General features: G+C 48.5%; 1 long non-coding RNA gene across 1 annotated transcript; it reads right to left on the bottom strand.

Annotated features, from left to right (window-relative positions):
• Nucleotides 1-3,823: 3,823 nt before the first annotated feature.
• LOC135968386 (uncharacterized) lies at nucleotides 3,824-16,665 on the bottom strand. The gene is made up of 2 exons (XR_010583121.1): nucleotides 15,675-16,665; nucleotides 3,824-5,145 (listed from the first exon to the last, which is right to left on the bottom strand). It is a non-coding gene; the product is annotated as an uncharacterized lncRNA (long non-coding RNA).
• Between the last annotated feature and the right edge of the window lie 1,018 nt (nucleotides 16,666-17,683).

Raw genomic sequence — 17,683 nt, 5'->3', positions numbered from 1 at the left:
GCGGTGGTGCACACCTGTAATCTCAGCTACTCGGGAGGCTGACGCAGGAGAATCACTTGAACCCAGGAGGCAGAGGTTGCAGTGAGCCTCTCCCAGGTTGCAGTGAGTTTGCAGTGAGTCGAGATCGGCCACCATTGCACTCCAGCCTGGGCAATCAATAGAGTGAGACTCTGTCTCAAAAAAAAAAGAAGAAGAATTTGACAAAATCTTCCCCTGTTTCTAGCTGAGTGATCAGATAAACTCAAATACAGTGAGGGAGACAGAAGTGGATATAGATAATCACAACTTAAGACCATCTTACAGCTGGAGTGAAAGGATATACTCAGCCAGTGACCTGACCTCCTCACACGTGAATTAAGGTTTCCCTGGATTCATCCTGGAAAGGAAGTTTGTCTCCACTCCAGTGAGAACCTCGTGGATCGAGTGTCCCTAAGCATATCCTCAACTCATCCTCAATCAAAACCTGACCCAACCCAATTTAACACAAACCAATCCAACTGCATCATACACAGCCCCGACCCCATCAACCCAACGCAACTTAACCTAACAAGCCAACCCTTATGTCTTCCCTCGTTGTTTGATTCCCCATCAAACAAAACTCATGGCCACTGTCAAATCTGATAGCTACTTCCATGTCTTCTACCTCCAAAATCAAACCCAACCTCATCCCCAATTCAATCCCCACGGATTTCTGAGCCAACGTCAAAACAAATCTATTTCCATCCCAAAGCCATGCCATCCTAAATCACCTCGACAGTGCCAATCCCAAACTCATCCCAAGCACAATTTTACCCCATCTCCAACCCAACTCCAATCTGACCCTTCATTCTAACTGGTCTTCATGCTCCACTCCTATACCCAGCACATCTAACCAAAGAAAACCAAATACAACCACATGCCAGTTCTCAAGCCTGTCCAGAGCCTCCTCTCCACCCGTGATGATGCTCCCTGGGCTGTGACCTCACAGGAGTCCGTGCCTTCACCCCCTACTCCTGCACAGACCATGGTGTTCATCAGGGTCCTTGGTAGTCCCTTTTACACAAAGGCTGATGCTGGCACAGTGCCTCGTATTTGGGAGACTCACTTGGGAGAGCAGTGGACTTGGGGAAGACGCATAAGTTCAGGTCCCTGTGCCCTCCACCCAGAAGCCTTTGGGATTTCATGGATGGTGACATACAGCCATTCTCTAGCACTTTTGAGTCCTGGATCAAGTCCTAGATCCCTATGGTTTCAGGCTCCCTGTCTGACACCAGGCCCTAGCCTGGCACCATGCAGGCCACTCCCACCAGAGGAGGATGTCGGCAGCTGTACGGTTGGCAGGTGGCTGGAGAGGCGAGCTGCAGGGATAGTTGCAGTAACATGACGTCATGGTGCTGGCCACACTCTCGTAGTGTGGATGCTGGATGATGAGTGGATGACATCCAAGGACTCTGGGACATCGCTCATATGCAGATTGTGCTCACCCCGGGGCACCTTCATGGAGCTAGAAGGGCTGGTGATACCCTCAAGTGGAGTAAGGATTAGGTGGCAAGATGGAAGAATGGGTAACCCTCAATCCTCCGACTCTTGGGGAATCAAGAGATCCCATTACTGTCACCCCAAACCCTGGACCCAGTGGTTCCAGCCTCTGCCCTTCAGGGGCCAAGGAGGGACTCAAGCCACAAATACACCCCCAGAACTCTACCCCTCAGGATTCCAGCACCTTCTTCCTGAGGATATGAGATTCGTAGGCCATTCCCACATCAGTACCTCGGGAGCTGGGATCTTAGCAGTCTCCTCCCTCATTGACCTAAGAGTTCAGAACTGACACTATCCCTGCCCCTGGACCTTCACCTCCAGCCTCTTCCTCCTTTGAAATTCAAGAGGCTGGACCCACTCCTCACTCAAACCCAGAAGTTCTGATCCCCAGCCATGCCCCTTCAGGATCCTGAGCACTGCCTTATTCTGGATTTGGCAGTGGAGTGCTGCCAGACACAGTCAGGATCGGGACTCACAACCTTGGTTTGCCATAAAGAAGCGGGATGTGATAGGAAAAGTATTTAATGGTGGAACGTTGAGATTGCCCTGCAGACAAGGGTGGAAGACTCTGGCTGAACAGTGTTGGGAGGCAATTCTCCATGCTTCTGTCACGTATCTGTGTGTCTTCTGAGCAAAGACAGCAACACCTTTTTTTTTCTGGATTGTCTTTTCAAGAATGTTTGTGTAGCAGGCATCCTTGCAAGATGATATCTGTCTCAGATCCAGGATTGCGTACTGTCCTAGATAATAAAGATAATGTCTCTTACAACAGATTTGTTTACTGTCAAGAGCAATAAATACAATATGTTCCTCCAGAGTAGGTCTGTTTTCAATCCAAGATCATAAAGATAATATCTTCATCAGGGACAAAGGCTGAGCAGTTTGCAAGTTGTCCCAGTAAAAGATTGAGGATTCCTCATCTCAGTTTCTCACCGGTGGCACAAACCCTGTGTGCACAGCATCCACCTGGACTGCTCTGGTCACCCCACAAGGTTTTGGGGGGCAAGGTGAACTAATGTGAACATGAACCTCATGCTGTCTGCTGAGCTGTGAGCAGTAAAATCCTTTGTCTCTGACTCGGGAGTCTCATGGACTCTGCCAGCATTCACAGAACTCTGGCAGGTTAGCTTCTTTGTTTGCAGGTTGGTAAAATGTCAACCCCTTCAGAGTTACTGACACTGAGACTGCACTGGCCAGCTGGGAATGGAGATAGGAGGGGACCCAGCTGGATGCAGTGGGCAGTGGGTGTCATAGAGGCAAAAGGGTACAGAACACAATGGGATCCTAGTATCATGGTGGAGGTCAGAAAGAGCCCTAAAAGAGAGGGTCAAGGTAGGAGGTTAGTGAAGGTCCACCTCCACCCTCTCCAGGACAGGGACATCAGGTCACAGTTAATTTCTCTGCAGTTGGTGAGTGGTCGTGGTCTCTGGAGTCTCCAGCATCCAAGGCGTCCCTGGTCTAGTGGTCCCCCCTTTCTGAGCCACAGCTGCTTTCTCCGTCAAATGAGGCCAGTAATACCCACCCCAGAGTGATGCTGTGAGGATTAGCTGAGCATCTGTAAGTGCTGAAGATAATGCCTGACACATCCCAACCATTCAGCAGTGCAAGCATACACTTACACGGCACTCCTTACAGCCAGGCATGTGCTGGTGCCTCATGCATGTGACCACATTTGATCCTCACAATGACCCTGTGAGGGAGGCTGTGCAACAGAGGACTGACCTCGCCCAAAGACCTCAGGCCTTTGCCGTCAGAGCCTGAGATGTCATCTCTTATTTTTTTTTCCCTTTCTTTCTTTTTCTTTTCCACGGAGATTGCAGTGAGCCGAAATTGTGCCACTGCACTGCTGCCTGGTGAAACAGCAAGATTCCGTCTCAAAAAAAAAAAAAAAGAATTATTGGGCCAGGCACGGTGGCTCATGCCTGCAATCCCAGCACTTTGGGAGGCCAAAGCAGGTGGATCACCTGAGGTCAGGAGTTTGAGACCAGCCTGGCCAACACGGTGAAACTCCATGTCTACTAAAAATACAAAAATTAGTTGGGCATGGTGGCAGGCACCTGTAATCTCAGCTACTCAGGAGGCTGAGGAAGGAGAATCACCTTAACCCAGAAGGCAAAGGTTGCAGTGAGCCAACATTGTACCACTGTACTCTAGCCTGGGTAGCAAGAACAAAACTCCATTGGAAAAAAAAAATTACTGAGGGCCTTCCTTGGATTTTTGTTTATATTAACTGCCAAGACCAGCTCAGTCGGGGAGACCCTAACCCAGCGGTGCTGGAGGAATTAAAGACACACACACAGAAATATAGAGGTGTGAAGTGGGAAATCAGGGGTCTCACAGCCTTCAGAGCTGAGAGCCCCAAACAGAGATTTACCCACATATTTATTAACAGCAAACCAGTCATTAGCATTGTTTCTAGAGATATTGAATTAACTAAAAGTATTCCTTATGGGAAACAAAGGGATGGGCTGAATTAAAGGAATAGGTTGGGCTACTTAACTGCAGCAGGAGCATGTCCTTAAGGCACAGATCGCTCATGCTATTGTTTGTGGCTTAAGAATGCCTTTAAGTGGTTTTCTGCCCTGGGCGGGCCAGGTGTTCCTTGCCCTCATTCCCGTAAACCCACAACCTTCCAGCTTGGGCCTTAGGGCCATTATGAACATGTTACAGTGCTGCATAGATTTTGTTTATGGCCAGTTTATGGCCAGATTTTGGAGGGCCTGCTCCCAACAATTCATTATATCTATTGATACATTCCACAGTAGATATTAAAACTGAGAAATCTTTCAAATATTTTGTTATTAATTTATTTTTAAATAGCAATAATACATATATGTTAACATAACATATTTTAATGAAAAACAGCTACATTTTAAGACAAAAAACTGGTGAGAAAAAACGTTATATGCTTTTGCAAGTCTCTTTAATGTCTGGCTTAATAGAAGACAGCTGGACTCTCATATCTGCTTTAGTGTTTAATTTGCTACAATATCACATCATGTAGACTCTGGAAAATTCCACCTTGTGCTTGTGAGAGAACAAGAGTGAGAAAGGTGCTGGGCGCAGTGGCTCACACCTGTAATCCCAGAACTTTGTGAGGCCGAGGTGGGCAGAACACCTAAGGTCAGGAGTTCAAGACCAGCCTAGCCAACATGGTGAAACCACGTCTCTACTAAAAATACAAAAATTAGCTGGACATGGTGGCGGGCGCCTGTAATCTCAGCTACTTGGGAGACGGAGGCAGAAGAATCACTTGAACCTAGGAGACAGAGGTTGCAGTGAGCTGAGATCGTGCCATTGCACTTCAGCCTTGACAACACGAGTGAAACTCCACCTCAAAAAAAAAAAAAAGAAAAGAATGTGTACAGATTATTATGAAACTAGTGTTTGACCTTGCATATCCCTGGAAAGGTCTCAGGAATCCTTCCACTCCAGAGTTCCAGAATCCCCACAATGACAGCCTGAGATGGTCAGAGAGGCCCTCCCCCAGGGACAGAGAGGGACACAGAAGGAAATACAAGGATGAATATGGTGCTTTTCTTCAAGATTACCATCACGTTTTCTCTTTATTGAGTACTACTTCATGCCATACTTCATGTTGATCAGGTTTTCTAAGGTCTTCAGCTTCTTTAAAAAAAAACCAAAAGATTCTTAATATAAACTTAGGTAGAACCCTGATTATTCTAATGAGAAAAGAAACAACAAATGTAACTAGCAAATCTAAATGATAAAAGGAATAATACAGGAACTATTTAAAAGAGTACACAATACCAAAATCAATGCAAAATTTAGAAGATGTATAATTTTTTAACTTAGCAATTGTCTTAAATGCCTTATAAAGTTTTTCTCCTAGATTATTTTGTCCTCATACTCTCAATTATCTCTGCTTATGATCAAATGATTTTGTAATCTCATTTTCTTTTCTTTTTTTTTTTTAGACAGAGTCTCACTCTGTCGCCCAGGCTGGAGGGCAGTGGTGCGATCTCGGCTCACTGCAACCTCCACCTCCCAGGTTCAAGCAATTCTTCTGCCTCAGTCTCCCGAGTAGCTGGGACTACAGGCGCATGCCACCACACCTGGCTAATTTTTGTATTTTTTCAGTAGAGCCGGGGTTTCACCATGTTGGCCAGGCTGATCTCGAACTACTGACCTCATGATCCACTCGCCTTGGCCTCCCAAAGTGCTAGAATTGCAGGCATAAGCCACCACACCCGGCCTGTAATCTCATTTTCTAGGAGAAGAAAAATAGTTTAATTTTTATCATATTTGATCAAAATCTGTTTTTCATTATTAATCCTTTAGAAACATTTATTTCAGCTTCAAAGATTTTATTTATTTAAATTTCATATGATTTGTCTAGTATTTTTGCCCAATTTGGGGAGAAATAATAGTAAGTTTCTTTCAAATGTCAGTGGAATGATTTCAGGACATTTCAAGTGTTCTGATGTTATGCCCAGACCGTTTATTCCCCGAAGAAGACCACCAGAGTCCAGAGTCAAAGGTAAGCAGCGAGGATCTTTATTACAGGTTCGAACCTGGAACTCTCACTCACTCGTGAAACGAGACGGGCAGGAGAGCTCCCCCACTGAGCCCCGAACAGTGTTATATAGTCTAAGAAAAGTGGGCATAGAATTATTATACAAATCAGATGTATGATTGGCTAGTGTTTGAACAAGGCGATTTGGCTAACTATGATTGGTTCCCGCCATTCCTGATATTTCGGTTCAACCCTTGAGGCGGGAGAGCAGTTTTACACAAAGGCAGTTAATTATATTGCGTCAGGTTGCACAACCGGTTTATGGCAGCATGAGTGTATCTTACTTAAACACGTCTTGTGACCCGGCCTCTGAAAGAAAAACAGGTACTTACAGAACTTACAAAATCTCTGGTATGTGCAGAGATTAGAGAGCAGAACAAAGGGTTTAGCAATAGGGTGTAGCGGGGGAGCGGGTACGCATTTTTGTGTCTTTGTGTCCTTTCACTGATCCACCAACTAATCTAACATGGTTTGCAAGTTAATGACACTAGTTTATTGTTCCTTTTCTTATTGAGGGATGTTATTATGAGTTTATGTTATCTTCATCAAGTCACAGTTGTGACAACTAGCAAATATCAATTAAACGAGAAATTAATGAATAGCTGTATAGATGGGATGAGATACAGAAACGGATGGACAAAGACAGAGGGTTAGAGAGGCTAGAAAATATGGGAGATACCCTTTGTTATCTAACACAAAGAAAAGGCTTCCTGACACAACTTCAGAAGCACAAATCACAGACCAAACTTTGGATGTACTTCATTAAAGGAAAATTTAGAATTACTGCTTAGAGGGCACTGTCGTCCAGAAACTTGTATAAGAATTCAGAATTTCTATTTATAAAAGATGACATATACCTCATTCAAAACCAAAGAGATCACTATTTAGAAGGCACGAGAAACTTCTGACATGAACAAAAGAGCAACCCCTAAAAAATGGACAAAGCATATGAACAGGCAATTAATAAAAAAGAAAAGTCAAAAAGCTAATGTGGGGAGAAAATGGTGGCTAGGAAGCAGGACTAACTTGCAACTCCCACTCAGATGGACAGAGCGGCATGTGGAGATTCACATCTTGAATTTTTGCTCCAAGAACTACTGCAGGAACATACCAGGAAAGCCAAGAGAACCCACAGACCCTTTGAAGGAAGCAAATTGCTGAGGCAGCCTCTAGGAGACAGCTGAAAAACTGTCATTGCCCAAAGTGTGAAAGTGTGAAAGGGGGATCATCCGCTCCTGAACACATATCCTCACTGGGGAATCTGAAGGTCCAGATCATGGGAGAAGGATTTGACCTTACCTGGAGCTGAGATGAATTTAGAGAGCTGAACGAAATACAGGGGTAGAGGAAGCAGCAGGAAGAGCCCTGAGGGTACTCTTGGTCCCCAGGGAAGTCATTTCTGACTTTGTCTCACAGGGGTCCTTGGGGAGAGCTGCCTTTCACGCACGTCCGTGTGAAGAGACCACCAAACAGGCTTTGTGTGAGCAATAAAGCTTTTTAATCACCTGGGTGCAGATGGGCTGAGTCCGAAAAGAGAGTCAGCAAAGGGAGATAGGGGTGGAGCTGTTTTATAGGATTTGGGTAGGTAGAGGAAAATTACAGTCAAAGGGGGTTGTTCTCTGGCGGGCAGGGGTAGGGGTCACAAGGTGCTCAGTGGGGGAGCTTTTTGAGACAGGATGAGCCAGGAGAAGGAATTTCACAAGGTAATATCATCAGTTAAGGCAAGGACCGGCCATTTTCACTTCTTTTGTGGTGGAATGCCATCAGTTAAGACAGGAACAGGCCATTTAAATTTCACTTCTTTTGTGATTCTTCAGATACTTCAGGCCATCTGGATGTATACGTGCAGGTCACAGGGGAGATGATGGCTTAGCTTGGGCTCAGACACCTGACACTGCCAATGGAATTGGGGAAAGACTACAGGGAGAAGGAAACTTCCAGCTGAACTGTGCAACAATTTCAACTGAACGCGAAGTTTCCTGTACAGAACTCAGTGGAGGGGGTGAACTGTGAGTGCAGACGTGAGCACAGAAGCTGCAGCAGGTGGGGAGGCATGAAACCTTTAAGCCCTGCTTGCTTTCTCAGCAGGGAGGCTTGCAGCCTGGGGCAAGTTCCCAGCCCTGCTCACTCGCTGCCTGGAAACAAACTGTGCATTGGTGGGGGGTGCAACACAGTGGGAATGAGACCAGCCTTTTGGGCTGCATGGGAGCTGGGTGAGCCCTGAAACTGCTGGCTTTCTCCCACTTTCCTGGTGACCCACATGATGCAGTAGAGGCAGCCATAATCCCCCTGGGAACATAACTCCGTTGTCCTGAGAACCACCCCCTATCCCCACAGCAGCCACAGCGACCCCCACCCAAGGAGAGTCTGAGCTCAGACACGCCTAACCCTGCCCCCACCTGATGGTCTTTCTTTACCTGCCCTGGTAGCCAAAGACAAAGGACATAATCTCTTGGAAGTTCTCTGGCCCCATCCACCACCTGAGAAACCCGAATACTTATCCAGGTGACCCTAGGGCAAGCCGTTTTCCTCCCTGTACTACTGCAGCTGATGCTGTCTTGAAAGTGTCACCTCCTGGCTGGAGGCCAACCAACACAAAACCTGCACACGAAAAAATAATACAACCAAGGACCCCCAGCGAGTCTACTTTACTCCCCTCCCACCTCCAACAGAGCAGGTGCTGATATCCACAGTTAAGAGACCTGAAGATGAATCACATCACAGGACTCTTTGCAGACACTCCTCAGTACCAGCCCAGAGCCCAGATGCTCCACTGGGTAGCTAAATCCAGAATCTGAATAGCAGCCCTTGAGCCCCAGATCTTCCTTCTGACATAGTCTACCCAAATGAGAAGGAACCAAAAAACCAATTCTGATAATACGACAAAACAAGGTTATTTAACATCCCAAAAAGATCACACTAGCTCGCCAACAATGGATCCAAACCAAAAAGAAATCTTTGAAATTGCCAGAAAAAAAATTCAGAAGATCGATTATTAAGCTACTTAAGGAGGCACCAGAGAAAGGCGAATACCAACTTAAAGAAATTTAAAAAGTGTTGCAGGATACGGACAGAAAAATCTCCAGAGAAATAGCATAAATCAAAAACAATAAGAACTTCTGGAAATGAAGGACACACTGAGAGAAATGCAAAATACACTGGAAAATCTCAGCAATAGAATCAAACAAGTAGAAGAAAGAACTTCAGAGCCCAAAGACAAGACTTTTGGATAAACCCAATCCAACAAAGACAAAGAAAAAAGAATTTTAAAAAAATGAACAAGACCTCCAAGAAGTTTGGGATTATGTTAAACGACCAACCTAAGAATAATTCATGTTCCCAAGGAAGAACAGAAATCTAAAAATTCGGAAAACATATTTGAGGGGAATAATCGAGGAAAAACTTATTTGGCCTTGCTAGAGATCTAGATATCCAAATACGAGAAGCCCAAAGAACACCTGTGAAATTCATTACAAAAAGATGACCACTGGTCGGGCGTGGTGGCTCACGCCTGTAATCCCAGCACTTTGGGAGGCTGAGGCAGGGGGATCACAAGGTCAGGAGATCGAGGCCATCCTGGCTAACACAGTGAAACCCCGTCTCTACTAAAAATACAAAAAATTAGCCGGGTGTGGCAGCGCGTGCCTGTAATCCCAGCTATTCAGGAGGCCGAGGCGGAAGAGTCGCTTGAACCCGGAAGGCAAAGGTTGCAGTGAGCCAAGATCGTGCCACTGCACTCCAGCCTGGGCAACAGAGTGAGACTCCATCTCAAAACAAAACAAAAAGATGACCACCTGGGCGCATAGTCATCAGGTTATCCAAAGTCAAGATGAAGGAGCATCAGGTAACCTATAAAGAAAACCTATTAGATTGACAGTAGATTTCTCAGCAAAAACCCTACAACCTAGAAAGGACTGGGGTCCTGCCTTTAGCCTCCTTATACGAAACAATTATCAGCCAAGAATTTTGTATCCAGTGAAACTATTGGTAGAGCACACAAAGACTCCAGGTCAGAGACAAAGGACTTTATTACTCATGGCACAGCAGGTAGCTTGAGGTTCATGTTCAAATGGGCTCACCTTGCCCCCTAGGTCCTACAGGGATGATCGGAGTGGCTCAGGCATATGCTGTGCTCACATGGTTTGTGTCAATGCTGGGGAACCTCTGTTTACATGTGTTTACAGATTTTCAAGCTTATAAGGGAGAGGCAAGGAAATCTGCCTGACTTTGGACCTCAGGGAGCTATTATCTTTGTTATCTTGGACTGCTGATCCACCTGCCCTGGAAGGACATACTGTATTTACTATCCTAGCCAATAAATAAATCATTATGGAAGGACATTATCTTTATTGTCTAAGACAGTAAACAAACATGTTCTGATGCTCTGGAGAAACACCCATAAAAAGACAGTCCGGAACTAAAAAGTGGCTAATACGTTTCTCAGGAGACAGGCAGAAAGGTAAGAGAGCCATGGATAATTGTATCCTAACACCATTCAGTTCACACTCTTGATGCTTCCCCACAGGATAATCTCAGGCTTCCCAACCAGGCATTCAAAGTGCAGGCATTTGGTCTGGGATACAAAACCCAGCCCCAGTTTGTTTTTTTGTTTTTTTTGTTTTGGAGACAGAGTCTCACTCTGTCACCCAGGCTGGAGTACAGTGGTGTGATCTTGGCTCACTGTAACCTCCACCCCACCGCGAGTTAAGCCATTCTCCTGCCTCAGCCTCTTGAGTAGCTGGGATTACAGGCACACACCACCACACCTGGCTAAATTTTGTATTTTTGGTAGAGACCATGTTGGCCAGGCTGGTCTCACTCCTGACCTCAAGTGATCCACCTGCCTCAGCCTCCCAAAGTGCTGGGATTACAGGCATGAGCCACCACACCCAACCCGTTTGCTTTTTTTTCATTCATTTTAGAGACAGTCTCACTCCATTGCCCAGGCTGGATACAGTGGCACAATAATAGCTCACTGTAACCTTGAACTCTTGGGTTCAAGCAATCCTCCTGCCTCAGCTTCCTCAGTAGCTGGGGCTACAGGCACGTGCCACCATGCCCAGCTAATTTTTGTTTGTTTGTAGAGACAGAGTCTCACTATGCTGCTCAGGCTGGTCTCGAACTCCTGGGCTCAAGCAATTCTCCCACCTCAGCCTTTAGAGTATCTGGGACCACAGGCGTGTGCCACCGCACCCAGCCTCATTTGTCTATTTCTTACTCACTTCCTCGTTCTGTTCTCTCTCACTTCCTCTTTCCCATGTCTGTTTCTTACTCTCTCTTTCTCTCTCTCTTTCTCTTTCTCTCTCTCTTTCTCTTTCTTTCTTTCTTTTTCTTTCTTTCTTTCTCCCTTCCTTCCTTCCTTCCTTCCTTCCTTCCTTCCTTCCTTCCTTCCTTCCTTCCTTCCTTCCTTCCTTCCTTCCTCCCTTTCTTTCTCTCTCTCTCTCTCTTTTTTTTTTTTTCTGAGTCTCACTCTGTCATCCAGGTCAGAGTGCAGTGGTGCCAGAATCAGCTCTCTCCAACTTACATCTCCCAGTTTCAAGTGATTCTTTTGCCTCAGTCTCCCAACTAGCTGGGATTACAGGTGCGTGCCACCATGCATGGCTAATTTTTGTATTTTTAATAGAGATGGGGTTTCACCATGTTGGCCAGGCTGGTCTTGAACTCCTGAGCTCAAGTGATCTGCCCGCCTCAGCCTCCCAAAGTGCTGGGATTGCCAGCATGAGCCACCACGCCTGGCCTGACCCTGTCTGTCTCATGCTATCTTCTCACTCCCCGTTTCTCACCATTTTCTGCCTTCACCATTCCCTCCCTCTTAGATGCCTCTTCCTCACTCCAGTCCTTACTTTATCTCTTCTACACTCCCTGACTCCGCCCTCCTTTGTTTTTGTCCTATTCCTCCAGGCTTCTCTTTCCAGCCTCTTTTCACGTCTCCTTCTCTAGATAGGAAGCACCCATCTAAAAAGGTGAATGCTCCTGCAGTAAACAATCATCTTGAGACCCATCTGGCCAAGGCTAGAGCCCCCACCAGTCCTCCTGACCTGCGTCCTGAGGTGTGGAGTCAGGTGCAGGGGAGAAAGGAAGCTTCAGTGACAGGGATAGACCAGTGGTTCCCCAATGGGGCAAACTCGTCCCCTCCACCCGCCCCACCCTCCTCCACCCTCCTCCACCCACCCAGGGGCACACTGGCATTTTCCGGTAATATCATCTCATTCCGGTTCTGCAAAGACACACATAAGAGGGGGCATGTTATTTGTGGGATGCAGAGATGGAGGAAGAGTGGGGTCCACCCTGGGAGAGTGGACAGTGACACATGGTAATGCTCTCCAGGGACCACTGAGAAGGAGCTGGGGACACAACGTACCACACACACAACAAGGGTGGAGCTGAAACCCGGTAAGAGCCACATTATTCTTTTTTGTTAATTTGTAATTTTTGTGGGTACATAGTAGGTGGATATATTTATGGGGTACGTAAGATATTTTAATACAGGCATGTAATGTGGAATAATCACATCAGGATAAATGGGGTATCCATTACCTCATTCACCCTTTATGTTACAAACAATCTAATTACATTCTTTTTGTTATTTTTAAATGCACAACTAAATTATTATTGACCATAGTCACCCTGTTGTGCTATCAAATACTAGATCTTACTCTATTTCCTTGTTCGCACTTCCCCACTACCCACACACCCCCACCCTTCCCAGCCTCTGATAATCATCCTTCTATGCTCTATCTCCATTAACTCAGTTGGTTTTGTTTTTGTTTTTTGTTTTTTGTTTTTGAGATGGAGTCTCGCTCTGTCTCCCAGGTCGCTGGAATGTACTGGCGAGGTCTTGGCTCACCACAACCTCCTCCTCCCAGGTTCAAGCAGTTCTGTGCCTCAGCCTTCCAAGTAGCTGGGATTACAGGCCCGCATCACTGCGACTGGCTAATTTTTGTATTTTTAGTGGAGATGGGGTTTTGCCATGTTGGCCAGGCTGGTCTTGAACTCCCGACCTCAGGTGATCCACTCGCCTCAGCCTCCCAAAGTGCTGGGATTACCAGCGTGAGCCACTGTACCTGGCAACTCAATTGTTCTAATTTTTAGCTCCCACAAATAAATGAGAACCTGTGAAGTTTATCTTCTGTGCCTGACTTACTGCACTTAACATCATAACCTCCAGTTCCATCCATTTTGCAGATGACAGGCTGTCATTCTTGTTGATGGCTGAATGGTGCTCCGTTGTGTATATGCACCACATTTTCTGTATCCATTCATCTGTTGATGGACACTTAGGTTGTTTCCAGATCTTAGCTATAGGGAATAGTGCTGCAGTAAACATCATTCTTGGTAATACCACAGCCAGCATTCCCACACTGGGAGGTGGGGTGTTCCATGATGACATTTTACAAACAATCTCAGCCTGGGCAACATATCAAGACCCCATCTCTACAAAAAAAAAAAAAAATTAGCCAGGCATGGTGGCACACACCTGTAGTCCCAACTACTCGGGAGGCTGATACCAGAGGATTGCTTAAGCCCAGGAGTTTGATGTAGCAGTGAGCTGTGATTGCACCATGACACTCCAGCCTGGGCAACACAGCAAGACCCCAACTCTAAAAAATAAAAACTAAAAGAAGCTGACAGGATCACGGGGAGAGGGGAGCAGAAACACAGACATGGGGAAAATGAGCAGCAGTCACAGCAGGGAGAAGAGACACATCTCTCCAGCTCTCTCCTCCCTCAGACCCCCCAGCCCCTCCTCCTTCAGACCCAGGAGTTCAGGACCCCAGCCCCTCCTCCCTCAGACCAGGAATCCCAGCTCCCAGACTCTCCTCTCTCAGACCCAGGAGTCCCGGCACCAGCCTCTCCTCCCTCAGACCCAGGAGTCTGGGCCCCCAGCCCCCTCCTCCCTCAGACTCCCCAGCCCCTCCTCCTTTAGACCCAGGGGTTCAGGACCCCACCCCCTCCTCCCTCAGATCCAGGAGCAAACCTCCTATGAACAAATGCAGAAGGGAAGCTTCCAGAAAGGGAGGAGGACGGAGCTGGAAAGTGGGCTGGGGGCTCAGGAATCCGGAGAAGAGGTCTGTGGGTGGGGGTGGAGCACACAGAGGAAGAAGCAGGCAGGGCAGGCCTTTCTCTCCCAGCCCCAGAGTGCGGGACCCAGGAGTCCGGGCCCCAGCCCCACCTCCCTAAGATCCCCCAGTCCCTCCTCCCACAGACCCAGGAGTCCAGGCCCCCAGCCCCTCCTCCCTCAGACCCAGACGAAAACTCCTATGAACAAATGCACAGTTGGTGCCACCTATTGGCAGGACAAAAGAAGAGAAGATGCAGGTTTTTCTGCCTCCTCCCCTCCAGCTTCCCCCAGCACAGCCCAGGAAACAAAGTCTCAGAGAAGAATTCAGCTGTGTGTGGCATTCTCTTTGCTTGAGGTCACACTCTCATTCCAGGGTCTCACACATCCATTTCCTCTCCCGGGGCCTCAGCTCCCCCATCTGTAAAACAGGGGTCTTGATAAAGGGGTCACAGGGATTCAGAAAAAGATACCACATCTGGGAGATCAAAACAGTGGCGTCTGGCCAGGCGTGGTGGCTCATACCTGTAATCCTAACATTTTGGGAGGCCAAGGCGCGTGGATCACTTGAGGTCAGGAGTTCAAGACCAACCTGGCCAACACTGTGAAACCCCATCGCTACTAAAAATACAAAAATTAGCTGGGTGTGGTGGTGGGTGCCTGTAATCCCAGCACTCAGGAGGCTGAGGCAGGAGAATCACTTGAACCCGGGAGGCGGAGGTTGCAGTGAGCCGAGATTGTGCCACTGCACTCCAGCCTGGGCAAAAAGAGGGAGACTCTGTCTAAAAATAAAAATTAGAAAAAAAAAAAAAACAAACCCCACAGTGGTTTCTTCCAGTCCCGAATCTGCTGCTGCCCAACTGTGTCATCTGAGAAACACCCCACATAACCACTGTTCCCCAGCGTTCAGTTCCCAAGGGCCATAGGACAGACTGATAATGGCCCAGCACTCAGTGCCAGGCACAGATTTCAAGCATGAACACCACAAAACGCTCCTACAGAAGAGGGAGGAACAATTATTACCCCCACTTGATAGTGAGGCAGCTGAGGCACAGAGAGGCTAAGTGATTTGCCTGAGGGTGCACAGTATTATGGGACAGAGGCAGAACTCAAACCCAGGCCACCTGGCTCCAGCGGCCACATTTGAATCACGTGCCATGTTAACCGGTCTTGCAAGCGTCAGCCTGATTTTATGATTCGCACACCTGCTCCACGGATATGACCTCATCCAACCCCTGTGAGGTCCCTCCCATTTCCACCCTACCCCAACCGAAGACTTCACAGATGAGCACCTGACACACATAGAGCTGACGCTTCTCACAAGGGGCACCAGGACCCCGAGAGCCGTTCTCTTGATTCCACTTCTGCAGCCTGGGTGACCTTCACCAATGGCCCCCGCACTCCCATCTGTTCATGTGTAGAATGAATGAATCGTCGTAATTGACTATATGCTCTGAGCTCCTAACACAAACTAAGTTGTTACTCCTCGAAAAACTCTACGAGGGGATCCTCTGATTTTAAGGATAAGAAACTGAGACACAGAGAAGAAAAGACACTTACCAGGGTCTCCCAAGATAGTAAGTAGTAGAACAGAGATCTGCGCCCATGCTGTCTGGATCCAGACCCAGCGCCCTGAAACAGCAGCTTGTCCGGTCCCAGAAAGAACGGAGGCTATGGTGAGACTAAGTTAGAGGAGGGCTAGCACCTCATGGGGAGCCCCTTCAGGCACCACGAGTCCAGTCCCGCTCCCGAGGTGGGCAGTCTGCAGTCCCCCTGAGAAGAGGGTCTGAGGGGAGGCTGGTTCCAGCGGGGGAATCTCAAAGGGCTTCAAACTGCAGGCTGAGAAGCCGGGACCTTGCCCAGGGGTGACGGGGAGCTGCAAGGGAAGGCTGTGAGCAGGGGAGGGGCGGGGTGAGCTCCAAGTGCAGAGAGACCCTCTGGGGCCACGTGGTGACCGACAGGAGGCTGTCCTCCAAGACAGGAGGGGCGAGGGTCCAGAGAGAGAGAAGGACGTCTGGGCTGGAGCCAGGCCAAGGGGACAGAGAGGAGGGGACGGGGCAGAGAGAGGCAGGGGCCGAAGGCACAAGTCTGGGGACTGATGGGCTGTAGGGGATAAGGGGAGAGATGGGGCAAGGTACGTGCCAAGGGCGTCTGGCCGAATAACTGGGTGGTTGGTGACGCTGCCCCTGAGATGGAGAACATGGAAGAACAGGGAAGGAGGGTTTGGGGAAATAGAGCAATGAGTTGGGACTCGGTGAGTGAGAGGGGCCTAGCAACATTGGTGCAGGGGGGCGCACAGGAGCAGGTGGCTGCCCAAGCCGGAGTTCAGGGTCAGATGGAGGAGACCTGCGTGGTTGGTGGATGAACCACGGGAGTTGATGAAAGACTCCTAGAGAATGTTCTCAGGAGGAGGAGGAGTGGGGCAAAGGCGGGACTCAGGCCGTGGTGGGCGGGACCCAGGCCGCGGTGGAGGTGAAGGACGTCCGGGGACAGGTCCAGGAGGACATCGATCGCGCGGGCCTGAGCCGGCCACAGCGGGTGGGGGCGGGGCGCTGACGTCACTGCGTGGGGGCGGGGCTGCGGGAGCCGCTGGCTGCACGCCTTTCAGGGAGCTGTGCGCAGACTGGGTTCGCGCCTGGGTTCCCCGCAGCGGGAGTGCCCTCAGTGTCCCCGTCTGTATCAGGGGTACTTCATCAGTACCTGCCTAAGCTGGTTAGGAGGAGAAGCACGTGAGATCGTGACGGAAAGCGCTAACACAGACCTGGCACCGAGGAAATCCCAGGGGCTCGGCTCCTTCCCCTTGTCACCACTGCCCCCCAACAGAGGGAGGCGGCTGCAGTGGGGGGCGGCGAACTGGCCCACCCGGCGTTCCGCAGTCGGAACACTGATTCCTCTCCCGCGTGGCCTCTCGCTTCTGCAGAAGCCTTGCTTGTGCTGCCCCCTGTCTGGGCCTCAGTTTCCTCCATATTCAGCAGGAAGCCGTAAGGTTACTAATACAACCACCTCACAGGGGTGCCCGGAGCCTGAGTGAGATCCTACAAAGCGAGCACTTGGCACGGGGGAGTAGCCTGCAGCCGCATTCCATAAACAGGGCTGCTCAGCTGAAGCGGTGGCCCAGGGTGAGGCCGCAGACTTTGAGCATGAATTTGTGGGGAGGGAGGCAAAGGGACATAGGAGTTCTAGAAGAGCTTCCAACCTGGGAATCTATTATGTCTGCCGGTCTGGGCTTGTAGAATGTCTGGAGACCCGACGTTCTAGAATGCATGAGGTTTCTGGGGACTCCAGAGCGCCCAGTGTTCTAAGGTTCAAGAGTGTTTAGAGCTCTGTGGTTTTAGGCTATTCTAAAATCTTACGTTCCAGAGTGTCCTAGACTGCCAGAATGTCTTAGGGCCTGTGATTTTAGAATCTGAAAGTCTGATATTCTAGAAATTCCAGGGGCCTATAATTCTAGAATGGCTGAATCCCATGTGATGACTCCTTCCCATAAAGATGATGGCTTTCCACACATGGGGAGAGACCACGCTTACAACAGGTCCCATCCTTCACTGGTGACCTGAGGTCAGTCCCTC

The sequence above is a fragment of the Macaca fascicularis genome, chromosome 19, assembly GCF_037993035.2.
Source record: "Macaca fascicularis isolate 582-1 chromosome 19, T2T-MFA8v1.1".
Classification (NCBI taxonomy): domain Eukaryota; kingdom Metazoa; phylum Chordata; class Mammalia; order Primates; family Cercopithecidae; genus Macaca; species Macaca fascicularis.
This window is presented reverse-complemented; position numbering and strand designations above follow the sequence as displayed.